Here is a 25,808-nt window from a genome sequence, read left to right on the forward strand (position 1 = left end):
GGTCTCACCTTCTCATTGAAGACTATCTCTAACTCTACTATTTTTCTTGGGCTCCGCCAAGGATATTAGAAGGTATTATCTTCCACTTGTATTCAATTGGGTATACTGCTAAAGATATTCTAGTGTTTAAAGCCCTTACATTTTTCTTACAACTGGATTCCTAGAATTTAAATTATAAGGAAAATATGGAAATGGGTTAGTTTGTAGCTCTACCTGAGAAAGCTGAGATTGGTATTTTAAAATTCTATACATGATGTAACAGAGCATTCCTTGCTTTTGTAGTACTTGTTGGCGTGAGGTTGTGCAATTCTTGTGGACAAAGGATAGAATCCCATTTTCATAATACTTCTTTGCTTATGTAAGGATGATTGAAATTTAGTCAAAGGTGGGCATTAGTTTTGTAAGGCATCAAGAAAATTGCAAACATTGTAGAAGGCTGGATATATAGAGAGATCTACGGCACATTTTTTGTGAGTGAAGGCCCTTACTTCATGGTGTTACTTTTTTGTCTCATGAAATTCAAAATATATCCTATGTTGGTTAGACTATTATTTGTACTATTGAAGCTCCCAACATAGAAATAGTGGGTTCCATATTCTTAATTTTCACCCATATTAGGCATGCATACTTAATCATGATCAATAATCCTTCGTGGGTGATTTATACCATTCAAGGCTGGTAGAAACTAAGGTGTCTCCTTAGCAGTGTAGCACCATGATAGAACCCTTGCAACGTCTAGTTCATTTCCAGATTTTGTCACCCCTAGTTTTGATTTTATGAAAGAAGTTGTATACCCCAACAATTTTACATTTCCTGGAGAAGTGCAACAAGCAATGATTACAGGTTACCTTTCTCCCACCTTGTAAGATAAACCAACCTTTCTATTGGGAATATACATTTTTTTCCTCAGAGAAAACAATTTGTATTAATGAATTGCCTTAGGATAGAGTATCCAAAGGCACCATACAACAATAGCCCTACAATTGGTTGTTTACACAACCCTTGTATCTTTGATGTACTTAGTTACTCTTCAGAGTTTCTTGTACTTTGTATTTACCTTAGGGGGACTTTCTCCGAGGTGTTATTAATAGAATTCTCTTTTCTTGGAAAACAAAAAAAAATAAAAATAATTAACTCTACAACAAAGTGGAAGTCTATCATGAGGCCTGAGTGAATAGCAAATTAGGAAGTCTAAACTGCAAAACCATGTGTGGGCGGCAGTGAAAGAAAATGCTAAAATGAGAATTTTTTCTCCTCCTCATAGTCTTGGAACCATTCTGTATCTTCTCCCAACTCCATCAGAGGAAATGAGCAATCTCCTTCCAAATCTTGGAGAGAATCTCTACAATTGCCAATTGATATGTCCAATAGGCCTATGGCATGGCTACATCTAGTTGTCCAAATATACTAGGCAATGATGCTAGCATAGTTGTCAAGTACGAAAGGTACAATACGGTATGGTACGATAAAATACGGTACTAATTGGTACCTTATGATTTTATAAGGTACGGTACGATATTAGTACGAAAAAAAATTAAGATGATTTTTTAAAATAACAAAAACCATAAATCATTAAATGATAGATCATAGAATACATGTTTAAAGTGGAAATAGCCATTTCATTACAGAATAAGATGAATAGATGAGGGTGACCATCGCGGTCGCATGGGCTACACAAAACATGCGATACATCATACAACTACAGTCTAGTATATCTGATACAAAAAAAAAGAGAGACCTATTTCATATGAATGATGAATCTATGAATGAGGCATCACTATCATCATCATCATCAGAACCATCTGAGTGTTCATCAAGAGAGTCTGAAGATGACTCCTCGGCATCCGATGATGAGACAGACTCATATTCATCCTCACTGATGAGGTTACCATCATCATCAAATGATGGCTCCCTAGGTGGCAGCTATGTAGGCAAGGGGGGGATGTCATCATGAGACACAGGATGTGAGCTACTAGAGCCCCGCCTTACATATGGTTGCAAGCCACTCGAACCACCCCTCCTCGATGATGGAGGGTGTCGAATGACCATGCCCCTGCTACCACCTACTCGAACTCCTCGCCTACGAGCACATTGACTACGAGTGTCATGAGTATCTGTTGCTATAAGCTCTCTATAGAGATCTGCAAAAATCATCTCCTCCTCCTCCTCGTCCACCTCCTTATGTACACTCGGAAGAGTGTCGCCCGTCAACTTGAATGTATCAACATTCACCTACACAATGCAGTGATGCACGTAAGATTGATCATGATTCATTGTAAATACTAAACGCTAAAGTCTAATGTAAAGTATAAAGTTTAAACTTCAAAGTTCAAAGTTTAAAAGTTAAAACAACAAATTTTAAATGTTATGGTTAAGTGTTTAAACTTTACCTGATTCGGACTGCCCATGCTCATCATAGCCCTCATCATGTGTAAGTTAGTGCGGCAATAGACTAGCTGCTCTAACTGTCGTGTGCTAAGCCGATTGCGAATCTTTGTGTGAATGAGAAAATAGGCACTCCAATTTCTCTCACTTGCACCCGAAGAGCAATCCTGGGCAAGGACCCTTATGGCTAAGGGTTGAAGAGTCTCCAGTACGTATCCAAAGTTTTGCCACCAAAATAAAGACTTCACGAGTGACTCTCTCCTCCAACAAGTGGGAGAAGCGAAAGCCACATGCCCTCTCTGATCTGCATAGCATCCTAGCTTCTCTAGCACTGCATTGTGGTCATCAACAGGGACCACACAAGTCAAATAAGCAAGCTGGTCTGAATGGAACTTTCTATCATCCATGACCGCCGGTGACTTGTAGGCTTGATGTACCAATGTGGCAAAACCATGGATGGGCTTATGCATCCACGCCCATCTCCTCTCTGCTATCTCTAAAACATGTGCACGGTGTGTCTCTGTGATCACTGTACAAGCACGTGCCTCCTCCAATGCCGCTCTAAAGAAGTAAATGAGAAGGCCCATGGTGGACCCCTCACAATTACTTATATGTAACATCCTATAAAAGGGAGTCACGACAATGACAACGGCACAAAATTTTTGCCAAAACTGCTCATTAAGGCACAAGCGCTGCATGGCTTTGGCCCGAGAGAGAGAGAGAGAGTGGAGGGGAGCTACGGAGCTCTACCCTGAGACCTATGGACTGCTTATTGATCAAGTGTTTCAAGCCGAGCGGCCATGGCTACCTCTCACATAGCCGACGCGCAATGCCTACCTTACGAGTGTAGTGAGCTTACCTTGATGCTCGATCGAGTTCCCTCCTCTCTCTTGCACTCCGGTAGCTCCACGATCCTTGTGGCAAGCTCAAGCCCTCTCCGTTAAGCTCCATCCTCTATAGCCGTGCGAGAGAAGAGAAGAGAAGAGAAGAGAAGAGAAGAGAAGAGAAGAGGAGAAGATGAAGAGAGAAGCTGGGGAGCTTTTTCTCCACGATCCCTCACTCTCACACACTCACTCCCTCACTCCCTCACACTCTCTCAATTCCTCACTCAAGCACAAGCAAGGAGGCAAGAAACAAGAGAAGAAGAAGAAGAAGCTTTGGGCACACACAAGAATGAGCTTCTCGTTCACTTTTGAACTTTATATACATGCCCTACTTTTTGGGTGGTCATCCCCACTTTTTACATGGCCGGCCATTAGCCTAGGCCCTCTTTTCCTATTTCCCACCGTTCTAACTTATCCCATTCCCAACTAATGCATACAATTTGCACAGGAGTGAGCTCGGCACTCTTTTTACAAGGATTCGGGAGCGCCTTCACATTTAATGGTGCGCTTTTACTCTTTTCTTTTCTCGAGGCGATACTGAAGCCTTTTTGAGAGGTCATCATTTAAATTTTCAGGGTTTGATCTCCATCCGGGGCACCTTTTTCTTCCTTTGTCCTGTGCCCTTTGGGTTATCTCCTCCTTCCATTTTTCCGCATCTCTGCTCCATTTTCCGATCCTCTGTGCTGCAGTAAACACTATCCCCCTCCTAGCTAAGTGTCAGTCCCATGGCACTGGGGTGGGGAGCAATAGGGTAGTTGGGGTTGCTGCTAAGTGGAATTGGTGGGTAGATGACCACAATCAAAAGGTGCTGTTGTGAATGAGAGATGATGGAGTTTTGATTCTTGATGATTGGGAGAGATTCCGACGTGCTTTGATCTTCATGAAGATGCTCGGCATTTGTCACACAGTTGTGACTTCCCTTCTACGACGGTTGTCAAAACCGGAGCTCCGTAATCATTTGGAGAATATGTGGTTCCAAGATCTATGTCAATGGTGGGTCCATCACTAAGTTTTCTGTCTGCTTGATTTGGTTGAGTCATGGTAGCCATCAAAGCAGATGGTCAGCCACATCAAGCATATTGGTCCATTTAACCATCAGAGTATGCAAAAGCTCTTGAAGTTGCTGTAGTGGTGTTTGTCCGACTTATGAAAAAATTCCTGGTCTTTAGCGGATGTCGTGGATGGCCCTCCTTAGCTAGGTCGTCAGTCACTGAGTCACGATCATGGCCTGCAAGAGAAAGTTGTGCACTCCCTAAGGGGTGTGTCTGTCTCACGGTGTGGTGTGCATGTGCAGTGGAACTGCGAGATGGGTCTAACCTTGGGTAGACCCTTGGTAATGTCCCACACTTAAGGACTTAGTTCGTGTATTATTGGAGGTGCAGTGCAGAACTTAGGGTGACAGGTCTGAAGTCCTACCCTTGATGTGCCCTAAGTGTGAAGTGGGGGGAGGGGCTAGGGGTGAACCCTAGGTGTAGTGAGCAAAGTGAGTCCTCGTGCTGCTTTTTTTTTTCCGGAGGATTGCATACAAAGAAGGCGTTCTGGCTAACGCCTATCACCTTCAGGCGGAGCACGGGGTGGTCGCAAGCATTGGGATAGAAATGCGCGACTTTGTAGATATTCTTTAATAGCGGCATGGGCCTTCAGAGGTGTGGATGACAAGAAGGGATGATTACACCTTGTGAAGCGGGTATCATTCATATTCTCTAAGATTTCTAGGTAAAAGGAGGGAAGCAGGGTTGCCCTCATCATTAATCTAGTCATAGCCCTACTATCTATCCCTAGGTTGATGTCAAAAAAGAGGGGAGGGAGGTGGGCTTCCTCGGCTGTAGGTCTTTGCATTAATAGGAATTTGATAAGCCTAAGATAATTACAGGTGGTTAGGAAGGCTGGATCTGGACAAGAAGAAAAATCCGCGAGGAGGCGGTTGATGGATGGGAGGAGATCCTCTACTCTAAAAACTAGGCATTCCTCGGGACTCTGGGCATTTACGTTATATATTCTAGGAAAGTCAAAATCCCCATGAATGGTGCGGTCATAATCAACTCCATGCCTACGGAGGTAGGGCATGTAGATGGGGTCGTTGCGTTCTTCAGGAAGTGAGCTGCAGAAGGCGGTCCGGGCGTCAAAATTGGCATCCCAAATCCTTCTCCGCCACTTCGGTTGTGCCTTGTAGCCTTGGAGGTTTTGGGAACCCTGTTTACCTTGTCCTGCCAGTAATCTGCAGGCTCTTGCCTCCACTTGGTTATTATAAGGCTCCTCTCTTCTATCCATCTATTTGCCAGATCATTGGCCAGGTCCTTGATCTTGGCTAGAATGCCTAGAGGCAACGCACGGTCCAGAGAGCGTGGATAAGCAAATGAAAGCTCAAATGGTCTTGTCTGGAACTCCTGGTCACGCTATATGATCAATTCCTGAGGCCAATCGATAGGGTTGGGATCCCCTTGTAGTGGCACCCGCTCTTCAGGGAATTGTCTGGGCAGTGACCGTGCTCTGCGTTGTGCTTCCTCTGCCAGTTCCTGCCTTCTTCTTTTGGTTGCCACAATGCGCTCGGGCATGTAGGCATCTTTGGGCTCTTTAGGCGGGAGGTTTGGTAGAGGCGGACTGGGCATTCTTCATTGTTCTTCTTCAGCATCTTGCTCCAAGTCCGAACCCTCTTCGACATTCTGCTCGGCCACTGCTGGGGCCACTTGTGGTGGTGGTGTTGGCTGCTCCTGTTCTTCAAACCCTAGTTTCTTAAGCTCCACAGTTGCTGCTTTTTCGTGATTCCCGTGCCTGTTGGAAGCTCCTGTTTTTGAAGGCCATATCTTAGTGCTCGGGTAGTCAGTTCTAGCTTCCTTCTTATCTTCTCCACTGAATCATTGCCCTATGCTTGGGTGACATGTAGTACTGTGTTGAGAAAAGCTTGCCTTTGTGCGTTGGCGCATACATCGGCTGCTTCTGCCCTGGATTCGGCAAGCACTCTCTCGCACTCAGCCACCGCCAAGCGTTCCGTTTATTGCCTAACCCTTTCAAAGTTGTTCTTTTCCCACTCGTTGGCTCTCTCGTCCATCTTCCTTCTTCCCTCTGTCAGCTCACTTGCCAAGGTGGTTACCACCTGCTGCTGTTCATTTGTTAAGACCCAAAGTTGGTGCTACTCTTTGGATTTCCGAGCCAGCTATTCTTCATCAATTTCTTTCGCTTGATTTGCAATGCCAAATCTCTGTTCTGCCTCAGTAATTAGTTCTAACTTTTCTTGCGCTAGCTGCTCATGGCTTTGGATCTCCGCAAGGTGCAATCTTCGTTGTGTGAAGGCCATGGCCATGAGGGCCTATGTGTCTTCCTTGGCAATCTCCAATGCACCTTGCAGTCGTTGTGCCTTCTGTTGTAGTCCTTGTGCTTCTGCTGCGAGGATTGCTGGCCTTTCCTGTGCTAGGAACTCTCTCTCTCTCTCCAGTTTGTCTTGTTCCTGGAGTTGATACCATAGCTTTGCTATGGTATCCTCTTGCCGCTTGCTTGGCTCGCCTTCTTGAGCTGCTAACTGTCCATACCTTTCTAGGTTGGTAGTTCTCTGTTCCAGGTCAACATATTGCTGCATTAGCAACTTTAAGCTCCGCTGCTCTGCCACCAGTTTTTTCTTTTCGTTCTCTAGCCTTTGTCTCAGGCGGCTCTCATTGTCCTGGGCTTCTTTCGTTTTTGTTTCCAGTTGATCTTGCAGCACTTTCATCTCCCTTTTTCGGTTGGCTCCTTGCCTTGAAACTTCTAGCCTCAAGGTTGCTGAAGTTTCCTTTTCCTTCTCCAGCTCCACTAGGGCCACCTTCTTTTCTTCCTTTGCCTTGTCCAACTATGCCAGGAGCTCAGCCATGTAAGCGTCGTAGTCCGCCCAGGTGGCATGGGAGTAGGGGCTGTGGTGGTTGACGCCTCTAGCTTTTGCTGTTTCGGATCTTTCCTGGACTCAGCATGTGCAGCGGTAGGTCTTTTCGCTCCGGTTTCCGGTACAATCTCAGCCACTTTACTGACAAGCATCTGCATCATACTCATCAACTGGGCCGTGTCCAGAGAGGGTGTGGGTTGCGGGGTGGTTGTGGTGTCGGTTGGCACCGACACGAAGGAGGAAGGCAGGGGGTGCAATAGTGACTTGCCCTTGCCTACAATCACTGGGGCCGCTTCCGCGCTGCCACTTGCTTCGGCCTCATGGTGGAGACTCAAGGGGTTGATCTCTCCTCTTCATGGGTTTCTTCAACAGATCTGCGAGTGGCCTCTGCCAACTCAGCCAGTTCTTTCATCCTTAGCTCGTCGGCTTCCTTCTCCGCCCTTCTTTGCCTCTCTTCTTCCGCCCTGTTTGACTCTTCTCTAACTCTTTGGAGTTCTTCCTTTTCCTTTTTCCTTTGTTGCTCCTCCACCCTCCTTGACTCTCTTTGAGCCCTCTTTACCTTGGCCCGCTCCTCTTTGCTCAGTCTTTCCTCCTTTTTCTGGCTCTTGTCAGTCTTCATTTGCTTCTGTGGTTTGGCTATTTGAGTGGGTGGTATTTCCGGCTCTCCTTCGTCGCTTCCGTCTTTTCACTCGAGCCTTCTTCCTCGCGGTGATGTGAGCTTTGGTGCATAGCTTGCTCTTCCTCTACGCCGGCATTCTTGATAGCCTTGTCGATGATTGCCATGAGAACACCTCCGTATTTGATTGTAGAGGCTTTTGTGGTAGGTTTTTCCTCGTGGATCGTGTAGTAGAGGCCGGAGATTCCCCACCAACTGGTGCTACGGTTGGAGCCAGGAGGGCGGCTGAAATCCTGATTGTTTTCTGGACAAAGCCGTTCCAATCCACCTCCTCTGGAACTCCTGCCGCGATGCTTTTCAGCAATGGCACCCCGATTCTATTCATTAGTGCATTGTATCTGTGACCCGAGAAATGGGCGTGGATCATCTTAGCTTGCATCCTCGTCACAGGGTTTGGAATGTCAGCCAAACTGATTCCATCGACCGTGTGCACGTCCTCTTTTCTGACTCCCATCATGGCATACACATCTCTTTTTGGGCGTCTCTCTTTCTTGGGCACAAGCCCCAGGGCTTTCTCGACAATGTCTGCGTTAAGGGGCACTTGCATCCTTCTTTCTTGGTCACCAGCTCTAATTGTGACTGTGCCACAGCTCTTTCCTTCATTGAAGCTCCTTAAGAAGTCCGTGCACATGCTATAGTCTAGAGCCTGTCGGACCTTCTTCACGTACTTTTGGAGGTTACATTTGTCCACCAGCTCCCTCATGGCCGGCTCTTCCAGGATGGCTTCATCTAGATTCATGGTATGCTTGAACGTGAATTGACTAAATCCACGCGTCTGGACGCTGATTCCATACTTTGTCAGGTCCGCCTCAGTGAATGGGAGTTTACTCTGTCCTGCCATGATAGGTGCCTGTCATCACACAAAGTCAATATTAGTGTTATAACTTGACTCATCACTAACAAAAACCCAAGAAAGAATGCGTGTGGCAATTTGCGGTGTTGATTCAGAGGAATGAAACTTGGAAATAATTCACGACCAACATCTATTTCCTCCTTGCATTCTTTTCTATTTGAATTCAGTTGATCATTTTATCCATTATACATCTTGCTACATCACTTGGTTCTCATTTGCTCCCTTGCTTCCCCTGCTCCCCCCCCATTTCCTCAAGTGTTAAGGGAATCCTTCCTAGGATTAGTAAGGGGGGAGGAAGGCTCGCATGGGTTGTGTGGGACGAGTTAATTGGCCAACAGCCAAGTATAAAGGTTAGGGTTATATTCAAGCTGGGCATGATGATCAAGTTCGCATGGTTGTATGGAAGCTTGAGTGATGTAGGTCAAGATATCATGAAAGATGTCCTCGGAGTTGAGGCGACTAGCAACGTGCAACTCCTCTTCCGTGAGGAACTGGTCAATGTAAGGGTGGGCCAGCACCTGGTCATCTAAGTGTATGTTGCGTGTAATGGCCAAAACCCTAAATGAAAGAGGTGCCACATAAGTAGGGTCGTGCTCAATTGTTTTGATTGCCCTCCTTTGCTCAGCATTGGTCATGATACGGGAGTCTTTTTTCTCCCATTGGAGTCGTAAGGCATATCACAGTTGTAAGAACGAAGAAGCAGAGCTGGCAAGCTGCGTGAGCTCCTCTAGTTCTCGTTCAGGTGTAGAGCGAGCAGGCTTGCGGTAAGAGGTGATTAGTCTTCTGAGAACAGCTTGCTCCTTTGAGATTTCGCCATTAGCAATTAACTCGGCGGCAATTTTGGGAAATTTGATGGTCATAAACTCGTAGTCTTCCCAAGTGCATGGCAACGCACGAACATCAGAAGCAAGGGGTTCGTCAAGAAGTCCTAGGTTAAGCCTCTCATAGCTCCTAGCGAATGTGGTGAAGGTGTCATCCAACTCCTTGATGCATGTCACTACGTTATTTCCCGAGGTCTCAACGAGATCCTTGGCCACTGAAAGGAAAGATCGTCTTTCGAGTGAAGGCTTAAAACCTGCTGGTGGTGATGGTGCAATTGGGCTGGACAGTGGTGATTGCATTGCTGGCATCACAGATGGGACTTTGCACTCTGGAGCACTTTGAGATGCTGCAGTGGGCTTCAGTGGCATAGGAGGCGTGCTGCATTCTATTCGAGCCGGCATGGGGGTGCGCAACTCCTCTGACCTGGATGATGCTGGGGCATCCAGCTTGGGACGACAAATGTGTTGGGAGTCATTAATCACCACTGGTGCTGGTTCAGCTTTCTTTGCAGTTTGTGCTTTGTATGTGCCAGTCTGTCTAGCTGGAGTGGGGTTGCTCAGAGTTGAGCCTCTCGAATGTCCACACTTAGGCATCCATATCGAGGGGTTACCCTCATAGTATCCTTGTGATCGCAAGAGATCTTTGGGGATCCATCGTGGCGTGGTAGTGCGCCCATGGCGATAGCATCTGAGCTGCCTCTTAGGCTACAACTGATAGTTTTTGCGTTTAGAAGCACGTTTCTGCTGTCTACAAGGAGGTGGCCCTCGTTGTTTTGGCACCCACATGAGCGTGGACTCTTTGGCCTTGTGAATGGCCTGGGTGAGCTTGATTCTAGCAGTTTGAGCGTGGGGTGAGATATCCCTGCCCTTCTCCTTAGGCTTGGTCATAGGCGTGGCCGTGGGGGTCTCTATCGGCGGCTTTGCAGTTGTAGGAGGCGTAAGATAACCCTTGCTGAAAGTAGTCACTATGCGCACATTGCCTACAGCAAGATGGATGCGATCTAGGTTGTAGTCCACATTGCAGTTCGTCTGTTTTTTAAAAGTGCGACCTAGTAGTGACTTATCACCGGCCCCTTTAGTGTTTGGTAACACATAAAAGAAGACTAGGATACTTTCAGACTCGATGGAGACAGCCACTTTGCATTTTCCTAAGAGTGAGTAAGTGTTGCTCCTAAATGGGCTGAGTTTAGCATTTGTGGGCTGTAATTTAGGCTGATCGATGCATGTCCAATGGTCATGCGTCAAGATATTACAGTCAGCACCTTCGTCGATCAAGGCATCAAAAGAATACGTCCGTTCTGCAGTGACCGTGATTTGTAGATAGGCGGGTGCTACTGCTTCTTCATCTTGATCTATTAGTTCGGTAATTGTGGCCACGCAGACGTTGACAGGGGCTTCAAGCATAGGTGGCTCGTGCAACGGATGGAAAGGAGGATAGTACTTTTTCATGCGACTGCCATTGACAAGCTTATCACAGTGTTTGACAAACTTAGCAGCATCACGGAATAGGGTGGGCCATCATAGTTGGGATTGTAACACCTTATGGGCGGTCGTATCCCCACTAAAGTGTCCTCTAGCTATCCCGCCATGCGCTTCTCTCAATACATTGTGCATCTCGTGCTCGCACACACATCTACGCAACAAACTGTCTTGTCCTAACCTATAGAGTTGGCCGGCGATCAATTGGTATGGCTGGATTTTTAAGATAAGTTTCCTTAGCTTGGCTTTCTCAATAGGTCCCTCAGGCTGACCTTTCATACATCCGTGCTTCACCCAGAACTGGCACTTTAAGGGGTTCAATGAGAGGTTGTATAACCGACACTGTTCAAAGACAGCTCTCAATTTTTCCAAGTGTTCGGCCCAACTAGAGTGTATGCATAAGTCGTCTACGAACACCTCTAACTCGCGTCTAAGTATATCCTTGAAAATGGTACACATTAATCGTTGGAAGGTTGCAGGCGCATTCATTAGCCCAAAGGGCATAACGATGTAGACGAATACACCCCACTCCGTGGCGAAGGCAGTCTTGTGCCTGTCGTCAGGGTGCACTTGCACTTGATTATAGCCAGAGAAGCCATCCAGGAAGCTGTAGGCTTCTTTGCCTGCTACCCTCTCCAACATGTGCTCGGTATACAGTAAGGGGTAGTTGTCCCTCTTCGTAGCGGCATTAACTTTCTTGTAATTCACACACACTCGAATTTTACCATTCTTTTTCATAACGATCACTATGGGTGATACCCAATCCATGTGCTTAATCTCATATATAAATCCCACCTTCATGAGCTTATCGATTTTTTCCTTTACTGCATGGGCGTGTTTGGGATTCATAGGGTAAGGTCGCTGCTTTGTTGGCACCGCATTTGGAACCATTGGGATATTATGGGTCACAACCCTAGGATCGGCTCCTTTAAGTTCCTCCAAGGACCAGACAAACACATCGACATACTGTCGTAGGAGAGCAACAAGTCTAGCCTCCTCATCCTTGGTCAGGTCGTCAGCAATGAACGCAGGTCGAGACTTCTCGCCTTCCCCTGCCAGATTGACTTCCTTGACCTTGGCGAGTCTCGCAATTGGTTCACTAGCTTGCCCTTGTCTCTTTGCTCCTAGCAAAATCACCACTCTATCACCCTTCGTAAACTTCGTGAAGCGTTTGGGGAGATCCTGCGGCTTCTTTTGCCTCTCTGCTTCTGAGTCTTTAGTTTGCTTCCTGGCCTCCTCCCTTAGCCGTTTGCGCCTTAGGTGGACTGGTAAGTCCCCTTTGGTGCGTTTGACCTCAGAGGGTTGGGGTATTTCGGGATCACTCTCTGTACTGACTTCAGACTTCGAGTTAACCTCACATCCCTCGCTTGAGGAAGGAGTTTTGCCAAGGGGTCGTAATTCAGTAGGTGAATCCGTCTTTAGTACTGAAACTACTAGTGGCTGCGCCACCCCTGCCTGCTCGTAATCCATGGCTCCCATGTGCTCCAACCAGGACCTATCGCACTCCATCAGCATGACTCCTTTTTCATTCTAGCCCGCCCTTTCCCTTCTAGGCCTAGAGTCTGCCTTGATCTGTTCGATTGCTCTCCCTTCAGTGTCATATTCTATCGTGTCTAACTCTTCTTCACTCTCGTCCCCAGTAGAGCGACAGTCCTTGTACCCCTCATCATCGGAATCCTGCCCCTCTGACTGCTCGTCATTCCCTAGGTTTTCCTCTCCAATCTCCTCTTTGTCAGTGACTAAAGCCCAATTGTATAACATGTTAAGATCGTGAATTTTGGTCCATTTCCACTCAGGCCTAGCGAAGAGATCACTTAGGGGTTTTAGATTAGCATCCATGTTGCCCTTCAGTTTATCGGTTAGGCACTCTACGATTTTCTGAAGCTCGAGCTTGTTGGTTGTGTTGCATAGGTTTCTTCATGGTTCAGATTTGACATGTAGCCCTACTTTTCATGGGACACTTTCTTTTGGACCTTGTTATTCCCACATGCATGATAAATTTGAACCTTGCCAATCCATAGACAATCATTGTAAATTCACAATTTTCATGCTAATATGATTAAAGACATAAATACATAACTGAAAGATGCAAACCACAATTACAATTGTAAGCACTAAGCATATATGTCTTATACTAATGTTTATACTACTTTACAACATGATATGAAGTAGATAACACAATAGAAATATCAAATATAATTACAAGTAACATATTATTTTCTCATTATATAATATTATATGCTCTAACTTACTTTTAGTTATGTGGAACGAGACTGGTTTCCTTGGGTCACGTGAGCTTCCTACCATCATGCAGAGTGGCAGGTCACGTGAGCTTTCTACCATCATGCAGAGTGGCATGATGGGCTCCTTTGCTGGCATGCTTGGTGATTTAGCAGCTTGCCTATAAAGCTCTTCTTCATCTGAGAACGGTAGGTCAACGGTTGCCAAGACATGCATCCAATCCGGCTCGCCCTCAGGGCAAGGGATATACTTGGTCAATAACCCATAGGGTTTGCTTACCTATGCATCACCTTTTAGCATGGTTGAGATAGCATCGAGGTTGGCTGGGGTAGTCTTCCAGGTGTCCATCTCAACCCTTACCGCTTCTGTTCTATTTCCCAAGAAAATGAGATTATTCCCCCAAACTTCAATAACTCGCGCATTCCTCATCCAGGGTCGGCCTAGGAGTATGTCGTAGTCCACTCCCTTCATGACAATGAAGTTCACGGGAAACTGCACTCTTGCGACCTTCACTAGCCAGTTCTTTAGGACCCCGAATGGTCTGACCTTCATTCCGTTGGCCAATGTAACATTGAACCTAGCCGCTTCCATAGGTGGGTAGAACTGCGTGGCTCAAGACACTGACCCTAGTGCCTGTGTCTACGATTCCTTTTCGCGTTGCGTCCCCCAAGGCTGAGATAGGTAAGACTGCATGCATCTCCGTGCCTTCCCAGAAAGCGTGGACGTACAATGACCTTGGAGCCGAGTATAGCGTTAGGCTTGGAATCTGCGTGATTGTGTCCTGCTCTTGCAAGTTAGCGGCAGTATGCTCTCCTTTTCCCTCCACCCAGTGCCTTAATTCTTGCCATAAGGGAGGTGCTGCCGAAGCAAATCTCCTAGGCTCACGGTTACTGGGGTGGTTACTAAAGTGGTGAGGAGGTTGTTGGGTGGTTGGCTTCCTCCTTGGTCAGCATTCTTTTGGCCATATGGCTTGGTTAGCTTGTTGACAAGCTTTTTCTTGGTCTTGCCTCTGTGGCATCTCACATGGTGTGGGTGCGTTCCCTGATTGAGGTCGTCATGGTGAAACGGGTGTACTCACACTAGAGAGGTCTTCCATTCGGTCTTCCAGTATGGGTTCTATATCTTTAAGGTGTTCTTGGGCGTCCTTGACCTACTCCTTGACTTTGGCTATAGCCTCGAGTTGCCGTCTGGGGTGGGGGTATTCCCCTACCTTGGCACTCCCTAGTTCCGCTGTCTTGGGAGCTGAGGTCTCTGCCTCTGCATGAGTGACTCTCCTTCCTGTCACTAGAGTTGTAGCTTCCTCAGTCTTAAGGGTAATCTTTGCGTCTATTCTCTTTCTCCTTCTCCTCCGGCTTTTCTTTCCCAACGAGGCTGCATCCAGGTTACTTGGCCCAGACAATGAGATGCCTGTTTGCTTTGTCTGTGCTCGCGTCATGACATGCAGTGGGATGGGCGTATCCTCACTGCCAAAGGTCTCCACACCGAACAGCCCCAAGGGTACGGAGGGCACGTTGGCAGAACTAGTTGATGGCTTTCGTCTAGGACAGTTAGGAAATAGATGTGTGATTCCACACTCCGTGCATCGAAGGTTAGCTTTGTCCTTGTTTGCCTGTTCCCTTTCCGGGCAGCGTGATGAAATATGGCCTAGATGACCGCAAGTCCAGCATGAGATTGGATCTTGGCTTGGTCCTCCAAAGCCTCTGCCTCTTCCTCTACCTAGCGCCATTACCGGCACTGGTCGATAGTCCATCAGGACTGGATTGCCTTCCTCATCATAGGAGATGTATGGATTCACATAGGTTTCCTCTTCACTAGATTCTTCCACATAGTGAATAGGAGCGTCACTCGATGGTTGGGTTACATAGGGCTCTGGTGGTCTGGGTATGCCTGTTGGGTTCATCTCTAGCCTAGGAATGACTGGTCTTGCGTCATTTGATGTTGGAAGCGCCAGCTGGGCTTCCCTGCCAAAGAGGTTATGTGGCCTGTTGCCTAAGTATGGAGGGTTGTATTGCTGCGCATATGGGAATCTCCTTGGCAATCTGCAATGCAATGCGGCATGACCGAACCTACCGCAGTTTGAGCACGGCCTAAATCTAGGATCGTGACACTCGGCTGGGAGGTGGTTTCCACCACAGTGTATACACTGCACATGTGACCGCACAGGCTTCCTCATCTGTTCTTGCAATCGTGCAAGCTCCATTCTTACCTCAGTCAGCTCCTGGCCTTGGTCAACACCTTTTTCCTTATCCCATGTGCTAGAGTTCTCTCTCTCTCTCCGGAAGCTGTTGTCTGCTCTGGATCTCTCTGGCTTGTACTGTCCCGACTGACGTCCCTCATGCTTCGCTCCCTAAGTTGATCGTCCACCCTTATTGCCTCTTCAAAAACTCTAGCTAACACGTCTCTGTGTAGAGTGGAGTTACTAGCCAAAGCCTTGTAGAGCTCCTCGCTTCGAATTCCATTTATAAACACGGTAGACACAGCCTTCTCGTTAGGTCGCTCATTGGCAGGGATCCTCTTGAAGAGGCCACGCACATGAGTAACGTAGTCTCTTACGTCTTTCTTTTCACTCTGATTGACATTTATCAATCGGACGATGAGATTGTCAGAGTACCCTGCCTCAGAGAATCTCTTGATAAAATGGTCTTTGAGATGGACAAAGTTCGTGCGCTCAGTTGTATCTAGACTAGTGTACCAAATTCTCCCCTTATCACCTAAACACAGCCCGAAAGCTTGAGAGCATTGTGCAAGGTCCGTGAGACCGTTTGCTTCGCAAACTTGTTCAAATTGCTCCACAAAGCTATATGGGTCATTGCTAGGTTCATACTTGTCTAGCTGCTTTGCTACAACAGGGATCCTAGATTGCCCCTTTGCCCCTTGCGTGACCCCTAATCCCGAGAGTAATGCTATGGCTAAGGCTGTTGCGCTCTGCTCAGCAGACGTGTTGTCCATGAGCCGCTTGGCTACAAGTTTACTCAATGATAAGTCAGCCTCTATTGCTCGCTCTCTCTCTGCATTTGGTCCTGCTTTGGTTGCACCAGCCAGGGCTAGCACACGCCGGGCCTCGTACATGCTTGCTCTCTCTCTGCATTTGGTCCTGCTTTGGTTGCACCAGCCAGGGCTAGCACACGCCGGGCCTCGTACATGCTTGCTCTCTCTCTGCATTTGGTCCTGCTTTGGTTGCACCAGCCAGGGCTAGCACACGCCGGGCCTCGTACATGTCTATATCTTGTTGGAGTTTCCTAGCCTTTTGCTCATGGTTATAGGAAATTATGTTCTCTAGCGCCTTTCTAATTGTCTTTCTTTCCTCTTCTAGGTTTGGTACCACTTCCTCTACTGGCCTGCCCTAAACTACCGTCCTAGTCAACAAGTCATACTCATTGACTAACTCCTGTACTATGACTAGGAATTCTCCCAAGTCCAGTCGGGGTCCTCTCCTTGTCCACCTCGTGATCCTGACATTGCTCCCACTTCCAGCTCCACAAGGTTGTCGATCAATTTGAGTAGCTCCGGCAGTGTCCGATCCTCTATGTTGCCTTTTGGACCTTCGTGTCCTCTTTAAGCTCCTACTAATGGGGCTCTCAGGCACCCAATTATATTTTGGGATCTTCTCCTAATAGTTCCTTGATATTATTATATCTCCTGATGAGTTCCTTGTTATTGAAAGCAATTGTCAATCTTATTCACAAACTGTGCTTCGTGCTTTCTAGTGCTCAGTGCGAAAACAGGCTTCTCCTTTTCTTGTAGTGCACCTTTGGTGATGAAATCAAAAAGTGAGGTGCGGATGCACGAAATGCTCAATGCAAACTCCACTCTTCCCTTCACGTTCGTAGCCTGATGTGGCTCTAAGCATAGGTTCTGGCTGATCTAAGGTTTTACTGAAAGTGCCTGTTGCATTCTCTATTCCGCTTCAGGGTTGGTTGGTTTGTTGGTCGCTGAATGTCAAGTCAAATTCTAAATTTGGTCTGCTTAGTGTCTAGCTGTTCGGGATGAATCCTCGGTTATCCTACCTGGTCTCTGGCTTCTAAGGGCCAAAATAGGTTCCCTGGGGGATCAGAAATGTGACCAAGGTGGCCATGACTGTGGGGCAGGTTTAAAAACCTTCTATTTAAAGTTCTGGTGAATTGGTCCGATTCTGGGAATCGGACAAGTTGGTCTGATTTTGGGAATCGGACAGGCTGGTCCGAGTTTTACACTAGGAACGGTGGTCAAATTCTACTTTGGTCCGATTTCCCTAGTCGGACAGGGGAGGATCTGACTATTGCAATGGGTCGAGTGGTCCAAATTCGGGACTAGGACACGTGGTCCGATTTTGACACCGGATCCGATTATAACAGTCGGACGAAGTTGGTCCGATTTTCGGACTGGTCCAATTCTGGGACTCGGATCGGAAAAGTGGTCCAATTTTTGGAGTCAGATGGTCCGACTCCAGAAATCGAGTAGTCCTATTCTGGGACTCGGACGGCTTGGTCCGATGGCGCGAACGACGGCCCGTGGGTTGCGCGCGATGCCTCAAGGTGAATGCCTTCTCCACGGAATCGTGCCGTGCTTTCCAAATATGTGCAAAGCAATAGAGGGAACTGCCAGGCACACCTTGAAGCAATGCGGCGCTTGAATCGATCGGCGCTTCAACGATCTCCCCGCAGCTCTCTCTTTCTCTCTCTCTCTCCCTGGCTCTCAATCTCACTCTCTTCTTAGAAGGCAGGATGCCAAATGTGGTCCTTCTTGGTTCCCTGGGCTTCTACTTGCTCCATCCCAGCCTGTTGTAACCTCAGAAATTAATCCCTCATACTCTTCTAGCCAGAAATCTGACTCTGTGCTCCTATTTCCCTGTTTCGAGTAGCAGCAGAACCCTTTCTGTTTTTCTTATTTTTTCTATCCTAATCTTAACCTAATGCAACAGAAATAAAAAATAGAGATGGAGATGATAGTCTTACTCTAATATTCAACAACAAATCAAAATACTTACTTGCTCCAAGGATTAAAACCTCCTAAATCTCCTATTATCTCGAGCACCGGTTCAGGCTGCAACCCTACTTCTATGCTCGATTCGATGCTTGGGGTGCTCAAGGCTCGATTCCATCGGTCCCGGCAACGGAACCAAAATGGAGGGGAGCTACGGAGCTCTACCTCGAGACCTACGGACTGCTTATTGATCAAGCGTTTCAAGCCAAGCGGCCATGGATACCTCTCACATAGCTGACGTGCAATGCCTACCTTACGGGTATAGTGAGCTTACCTTGATACTCGATCAAGTTCCCTCCTCTCTCTTGCACTCTGCTAGCTCCATGATCCTTGTTGCAAGCTCAAGCAACCTCAAACCCTCTCCGTTAAGCTCCATCCTCCATAGCCGCGCGAGAAAAGAGAAGAGAAGAGAAGAGAAGAGAAGATGAAGAGAGAAGATGGGGAGCTTCTTCTCCACGATCCCTCACTCTCACAAACTCACTCCCTCACTCCCTCACACTCCCTCAATCCCTCACTCAAGCATAAGCAAGGAGGCAAGAAACAAGAGAAGAAGAAGAAGAAGCTTTGGCCACACACAAGAATGAGCTTCTCACTCACTTTTGAAATTTATACATGCCCTACTTTTTGGGTGGTCATCCCCACTTTTTACATGGCCGGCCTAGGCCCTCTTTTTCTATTTCCCACCATTCTAACTTATCCCATTCCCAACTAATGCATACAATTTGCGCAGGAGTGAGCCCGGCACTCTTTTTACAAGGATTCGGGAGTGCTTTCACATTTAATGGCGCGCTTTTACTTTTCTTTTCTCGAGGCGATACTGATGCCTTTTGGAGAGGTCGTCATTCAAATTTTCAGGGTCTGATCTCCATCCGGGGCACCTTTTCCTTCCTTTGTCCTGTGCCCTTTCGGTTATCTCCTTTCATTTTTCCGCAGCTCTGCTGCATTTTCCGATCCTGGGTGCTGCGGTAAACACACACACACACACACACACACACAGAAAGAAAGAAAGAAAGTTATATTAACGTCTTCTAAAGACCAAAACTGGCCTATGAGACAAACTGTGATACAACTGATGAGGTCCAGCTATCCAAAATAAAAGTGCTGAATGAAAAGCTAAAAACTGGAAACTGAAAATACGGTGTTGTGAGTGTGATAAGTGTCGTGTATGTGTATGTGCGTATGTAGCTCTGGTACTCCAGATAATGGCTACAAAAGGGGAACAAATGTCAGCTGTGATAGGGGAACAACTGTCGGCTGTGATAAAGTGGTGCGATGTGTATATGTAACAGATGCAGGGAGATATACTATCCTAGGATGTAGTAGCAGTCGTCGAAGTCGCTAATAGCAGGTGATCCCTCCTGGATGCAGGATGTGGTACATCGGCGGTGGAGAAAGAGCAAACTGGAGATCTGAGATCCAATGTGTCGAGTGTCGTCAGATCTCAGTCTGCTGTCGATGTAGATCAAGAATCCTCCGGATCTCCTATCGGTGTGGCTGTGGGGTCCGAAACCCACGGATCCTCGTGCGGCGTCGGGTACGCTGGTCCTCAGCCTGCTGTAGTGTGAGCCCGGAGGTTTGGCTAGAGGCTGGTACAGTAGCTCTAACTCTGTCTGTCTGAAAGAACTGTGTAATAGTCGTTTGGGTGGGCCCCTCTCTGACTGGGACCCGCTGTGTGCTCTGCTCTCTGATGTGCCATGCCTCTCCCAGAAAATGGCCAAATGATCTCTGATCCATATCAGTCATACATCCCTGAAGTGAGCTGCTCAATGTGTATCTAGATCTCAACTCTGAGTATGCCGGGCATCTGAGAACAAAATGCTCCTCACTCTCCACCTCTGATCTGCAAAGGGGGCATATCCTCTCCTCCCGTGGGATGCCACTGGCTCTGCCACTCTCAATCATAAGCTGATGTGATGATACCCTGAGCTGTCCAATAAGAACTCTCAATCGATGTGGCATATAGATCTGCATATATCTCGGAATCTCTATGAATCCCTGCTCTAATATGCTCAAGAACTGTGTATAATAATGTGCGATCTTCGATGGCACTGGCTGTGCAGGGCTGACCCATGTCCTTTGTATATAAATATGCCATATCTCTTGTCTGATGACTCTGTTCCTCTCACAGAGAGAGAGAGAGAGAGAGAGAGAGAGAGAGAGAGAGAGAGAGAATCCTTCCCTCAGGGCTGCACAGGTTCGACCTGACCCTGCGTGCAGATGGAACACGAGCCAGAGAGGGCGAGACTGAGCCGTCTTCCCTGTCCGACAAACCTGGCCCTGTGTATAGCAGGTACGCGAGAGAGAGAGAGCAGGCGTGAGCTTTCCCTGCCAGACCTGTCGAATCTTGCCCTTGCCTTCCAGACTTTTCCTGTCCTGCGCGCACTCTGTCCCAGCACCCCCGTAATCGCATCTACCACAGGTGAGGGAGTGAATCAGCTAGCGGGAGCAGTATAAACAGGAGGCGGGTGCATTGCAGACTTGACTGTCAGTCCCCTGTCTGTTATGGCCTTCAAATTCCCTGTAGTAAGAGCGAACGGCACACAGTCATGTAGGTTTCTGACACAGCAGAAAGAATTCTGTGATACAGCAGAGGGCCAGCCTCAGCAGTGTGAGAAACCAGCATACAAAGATGCAGATTTCTAACACAGCAGATAGAGATCTGTGATACAGCAGACACACACACACACACAGAGAGAGAGAGAGAGAGAGAGAGAGAGAGAGAGAGAGAGAGAGAGAGGCCTGTGTCCTTCGCCATCTAAGTTGACACAGTGGCGCCCCATTTCTTTGATGGGTTCAATGTACAAAATCTTTTCCAAAGTAATGGCGAATTGGCTCCATAAGCATCTCCCTGCCCTTGTGCACCCTCTCCAGTATGGTTTCATTAAGGGCCGAAATATTCTACACAATGTTTTGAATGCCCAATTGGCCATTGATTATGCCCGGCATTCTAATCAGGAGGTGGTACTGATTCAACTGGACCTGGAAAAGGCTTTTGACTATCTGGACTGGTCTTTCGTTGCTGACCTTATGTCTGCTATGGGCTTTGGCGCTCGGATGTCTCGTCTGATCTACACCATTAGTGCTGCGGCGTCTTCGCGAGTCATGCTGAACGGAGGTGTTACTGAGCCATTTGTCCTTGCCCGTTCTGTCAGACAGGGGTGCCCTTTGAGCCCTTTATTCTTTGCCCTTGCGACACATCCAGTTCTTTCCATGTTATCACATATGGCCGCCTCTTCCCAGTTGGCCGGACTGTCGCTTCCTACAGGACAACACTTCATTAGCCAATCCCTGGCGGATGATACTTTTATGATTTTGCGTGCGGACAAGGATAACCTTCGAAAAGCATTGGATGTTTGGGGTCTCTTTGGTCAGGCGTCAGGCCTTCGTATCAATGCGCTCAAATCGGCCATTCTAAGCTGCACGGAGTCAGATTTGCAGTCCTTGGACTAGCAGGGTCTGGTTGTTCCTCGAGGTTCCATTGTCAGGCATCTTGGATACCCTTTGGGTGTTGATGTTCCCCCAAAGCAGCTTCTGCAGTGGATTTCTCAGAAAATGGTGGCCAAGTTTATGTATTGGAAGTCTCAGGCCTGGCCTTTTCATGTTCGCCTCAAAGTAGCCCAGATAATTATGTTGCCAATGCTCACATATTTCTTGCCATTGTTACCCTGGACTCCTACGACTCTGAATGCTCTCACTCAGTCTATTCGTCATGCTATGGAAGAAGGACTCATTGCATGCAGGTATTTCTTGGATCTCGTGGTCGCATGCGTGCACCCCCAAACGCATGGGTGGCGGAGCTATTTTAGATGCCCAAACTCACATGCAGGCACTTCGTTGGTCCCTTTTCCGCGCCATGTGCTCGGATGATCATCATCCGTGGGTCGCTATCGCCCGTTATTTCCTCGAGGGCCATGGGCTTCGGCATGGCAATACCCAACTCCGGAATTCTTGGTGGCACGTTCTTAATGCTGATTCGCGGTTTTCTAGTTCTTCTTCATCGCTGCTTACTCATTTGGTGTGTTCCTGGAAACACGTCCTTCAAAAGGCTCAGTGGCACCCAACGGAGGATCGCTTGGCTACTAACTCTTTTCAATTGGAATTACTAGCAGTCTCGCGTTTACTTTCGTGGGAAGGTAAACAGGAGCTTAGACCACAATTCAACCGGATGGCACGTTTGGGCTTGTCTTCAGTTGCGGATGCCACCCTTGCCAGTCGCAATGTGCTTATATCGTTTCGTACTGCTAGGAGGCTTTTCCGGATCCCTCGTGGATATAGGCCTTTATGGGAACAGCTTTTGACGGTGCTCCAGAGTAGACAACCCTTTCCTGCTCTTGCTTTGGATCATCCCTGGCAGGATTGGGACCTACAAGGCCGGCTGCATTTGAGCAAAGCTTCTGCTAACCAAGTGTATCATCTTCTGATTAAAGATAATCAATGGCTAGTTACTAAAGCGAATGCTTTATGGGGATTGCGTAAATTCCGGTCATGGTGGAGGGCAACTGTGATGGAGGGCTGGGTCAACAAGACACCCTTTAAATACAAAGTCTTTCTTTGGAGAGTGATGATTGGGGGTCTTCCGCTTGCTTCGGCTCTTTCCAAGCGACGAATCTCCAATGGCATCTGTTTCTTTTGCACCACTACTATGGAATCCGCCCGCCACCGATTTATTTCTTGCCCCGTCGCTAAGAAAGTCTGGTTATTTTTGTCGGCCGTTTGGCGAGGGGTGGTTGGTATCACACTACGCCCCTTTGATTGGGTTTTGGGCCAGCCCAAATACCCTACTCCCGCACAGCCACATATGAAGCTCATGTATCACTTTCTTCGATACTGGGGCTGTTGGCATAACTGGACCATTCGGAATGCTTTTCTGTTTGACTCCGCCCATAATGTTCAGCGGCATATTGTGAGGCTTAAGGGCCTTTTGTATTGGCAGTTAGCTCTTCTCCATCGTTCTGATATGCTCTCTACGGAGGACTTCCGTCCTTGGCATATGGCAATTTCCTCCGCATCCTTGCCATAAAATTGTAACTTGTAGTACTTAGCACCTCTTCACATGATGGCTTGGATTGTCGTCATGTATCTTGTAATCAAGTAATCTTGTATTTTTTTCGTAATTAATACAATTACCTTTTACGAAAAAGAGAGAGGCCTGTGCGAAACGTTGTGGTTTTGTGTCCCGCTCTTGCCATCACCTCATCTTTTCGATCGCGTGTTTGCGTCTGCAGTCGCCATGCCTGTAGGCCATGGTCTCCGATCTCGCACTCGCGATTTGTTCTCGCGGCCTTTCCGTCGCAAGGGGTACATCCCTCTCTCCACATACCTGCGCACCTACAGGATTGGGGACTATGTGGACATCAAGGTGAACGGTGCAATCCACAAAGGTATGCCGCACAAGTTCTACCACGGCCGCACCGGCGTCGTTTGGAACGTTACTAAACGAGCCATTGGCGTGGAGATTAACAAACAGGTCAACAATAGGATCGTAAGGAAGAGAATTCATGTGCGCATTGAGCATGTGCAACCTTCACGATGCAGGGAGGATTTTCTAGACAGAGTCCTACTAAAAGGCAGCCCGAAGGTCCTAAGCCTGGATTTATAGTGGAGGGTGCAACATTAGAGACTGTGACACCCATTCCTTACGATGTTGTCAATGATCTTAAAGGAGGATATTAAATTGCTGCATGCACAGGGTTATGCTGCCCTGAAAGCAGTTTAGAGAGGTCTTGTTAAGTTGCCCTTGCCAGTTCACTCGTATTGATTATTCCTTGCAGCTGTAAACGTGGATTTTCAATTTCTTGCTTTTACACGGCTCATTGTTTGAATGGCTTGAAAGCTCAAAGGGTTTGCCCATGGGGTTATGTAAGAGTTTACTTTATAGTTCAGGCTCTACTTTGGGTTTCACAAAAAAAAAAAGAGAGGCCTGTTTTTCTGTCTTCCGTGAGCTCTTGGCGTTGCATCCGACCTACACAAGTAGTGATACAATATGGCTGGTTTGGATATGGCTTTTATCGACCAAACGGTGGCAGCTCTTGGTCCGGATTCTGACACAGAGGAACCAGAGGATATGGTTCCTTGTACGGAGGAGATGCCCCTTGGTCCGGACTTCGAGCCTGCGGGCAAACGCTCCAAGCATACGTCAGAAGAGACAATGGGTCATCAGGAACGTTCTTATGCTCAAGTTGCCTCTGACTCTATGGATTCTCAAGATATTGACTGGGAGCATTTATTGGAGTTTGCCAACAATCTGCTTGGCAAGTATGTCCAACATAATTATGAAGCTTTTTTTGACTCTGGAACTGAAGATGTTCTGGAAGCCACGGTGGACCCGAAAAATGTCTTGTGCGCTTTTTTGGTGTTTTATGACCGTGCTGTTATACTCTTCTTCACTGGCAGGATTCCAGTGCTTTCCCATATTCGCCAGTGGGTGCACCATTTACTACAGGGGGAGTGTGTTGAGGAGATTTGTGGTGGGCCCCGAGGCTTCTATGAGGTGCTGTTGAAATCTGAGAAACATCGGGCTGATCTTCTGTCTAAACTACCATTGTTCTTTGATCGCTGTTTGGTCCATGTTGTGCCATGGCGCCCTATGGCAGACTTTCAGCGCCTGCTTCAACGTGAATGCCTGGTGTGGGTTGAAGTGGAAAATTGCCCGGTTGTCTATTGGCCTTTGTTAAAGGATGCCATGGCCGTTGTGGGAACTGTTCTGGTCCGCGGCTTCTTCGCGAGTTATGCTGAATGGTGGTGTTACCGAGCCATTTGTCCTTGCACGCTCGGTGAGATAGGGTTGCCCTTTGAGTCCTCTCTTTTTTGCCCTTGCGACTCATCCGATTCTTTCGATGTTATCTCATATGGCAGCTTCTACTCAGTTGGCTGGATTGTCTCTTCCTTTTGGAAAGCACTTCATTGGTCAATCCTTGGCTGATGACACCTTTATGATTTTGCGTGCGGATAAGGATAATCTTCGCAAAGCATTAGATGTTTGGACTCTCTTTGGTTATGCTTCTGGTCTTCATATCAATGCTTTGAAATCAGCCATTCTCAGTTGCACGGAGTCAGATTTGCAGTCATTGGACTGGCAGGGAATGGTTGTTCCCTGTGGTTCCATTGTCAGGCATCTTGGGTACCCTTTGGGTGTTGATGTTCGGCCAAAGCAACTACTAGAGTGGACTTCATAGAAACTGGCAGCTAAGTTTCTGTATTGGAAGTCACAGGCTTGGCCCTTCCATGTTCGCCTCAAAGTGGCTCAGACAATTATGTTGCCAATGCTCACATATTTCTTGCCATTGCTGCCTTGGACTACTACTACATTGAATGCTCTTACTAGTACACTCGTTTCATGTTATGGAAGGACTCCTTGCATGCAGGCATTTCATGGATTTCTTGGTCGCATGCATGTACCTCGAAATGCATGGGTGGTGGGGCTATTTTGGATGCCAAAACTCATATGTTGGCACTCCATTGGTCTCTCTTTCATGCCATGTGCTTGGATCATCACCCGCGGGTCTTTATAGCCCGTTATTTTCTTGAGGATCACGGGCTTGTGCATGGTAATACCCAAATTCGGAGCTTCTGGTGGCATGTTCTTAATGAAGACTCTCGGTTTTTTGGTCCTCCATCATCCCTGCTTGCTCATTTGGTATGTTTGTGGAAATTGGTT

The 25,808-nt window shown here is 47.4% G+C and overlaps 1 protein-coding gene and 1 pseudogene across 10 annotated transcripts in view; both read left to right on the forward strand.

Moving 5' to 3' along the window:
* Positions 1–25,808, forward strand: part of ARP2 (actin related protein 2) — a 320,561-nt gene that overhangs the window by 113,126 nt on the left and 181,627 nt on the right. The gene's annotated exons all lie outside the window — the stretch shown is intronic.
* On the forward strand, positions 23,354–23,824 carry LOC148033336 (large ribosomal subunit protein eL21z/eL21y pseudogene; annotated as a pseudogene).

Source organism: Lygodium microphyllum, chromosome 7 (assembly GCF_053477565.2).
Source record: "Lygodium microphyllum isolate KBCC chromosome 7, Lygodium_microphyllum_v1.1.10, whole genome shotgun sequence".
Classification (NCBI taxonomy): Eukaryota; Viridiplantae; Streptophyta; class Polypodiopsida; order Schizaeales; family Lygodiaceae; genus Lygodium; species Lygodium microphyllum.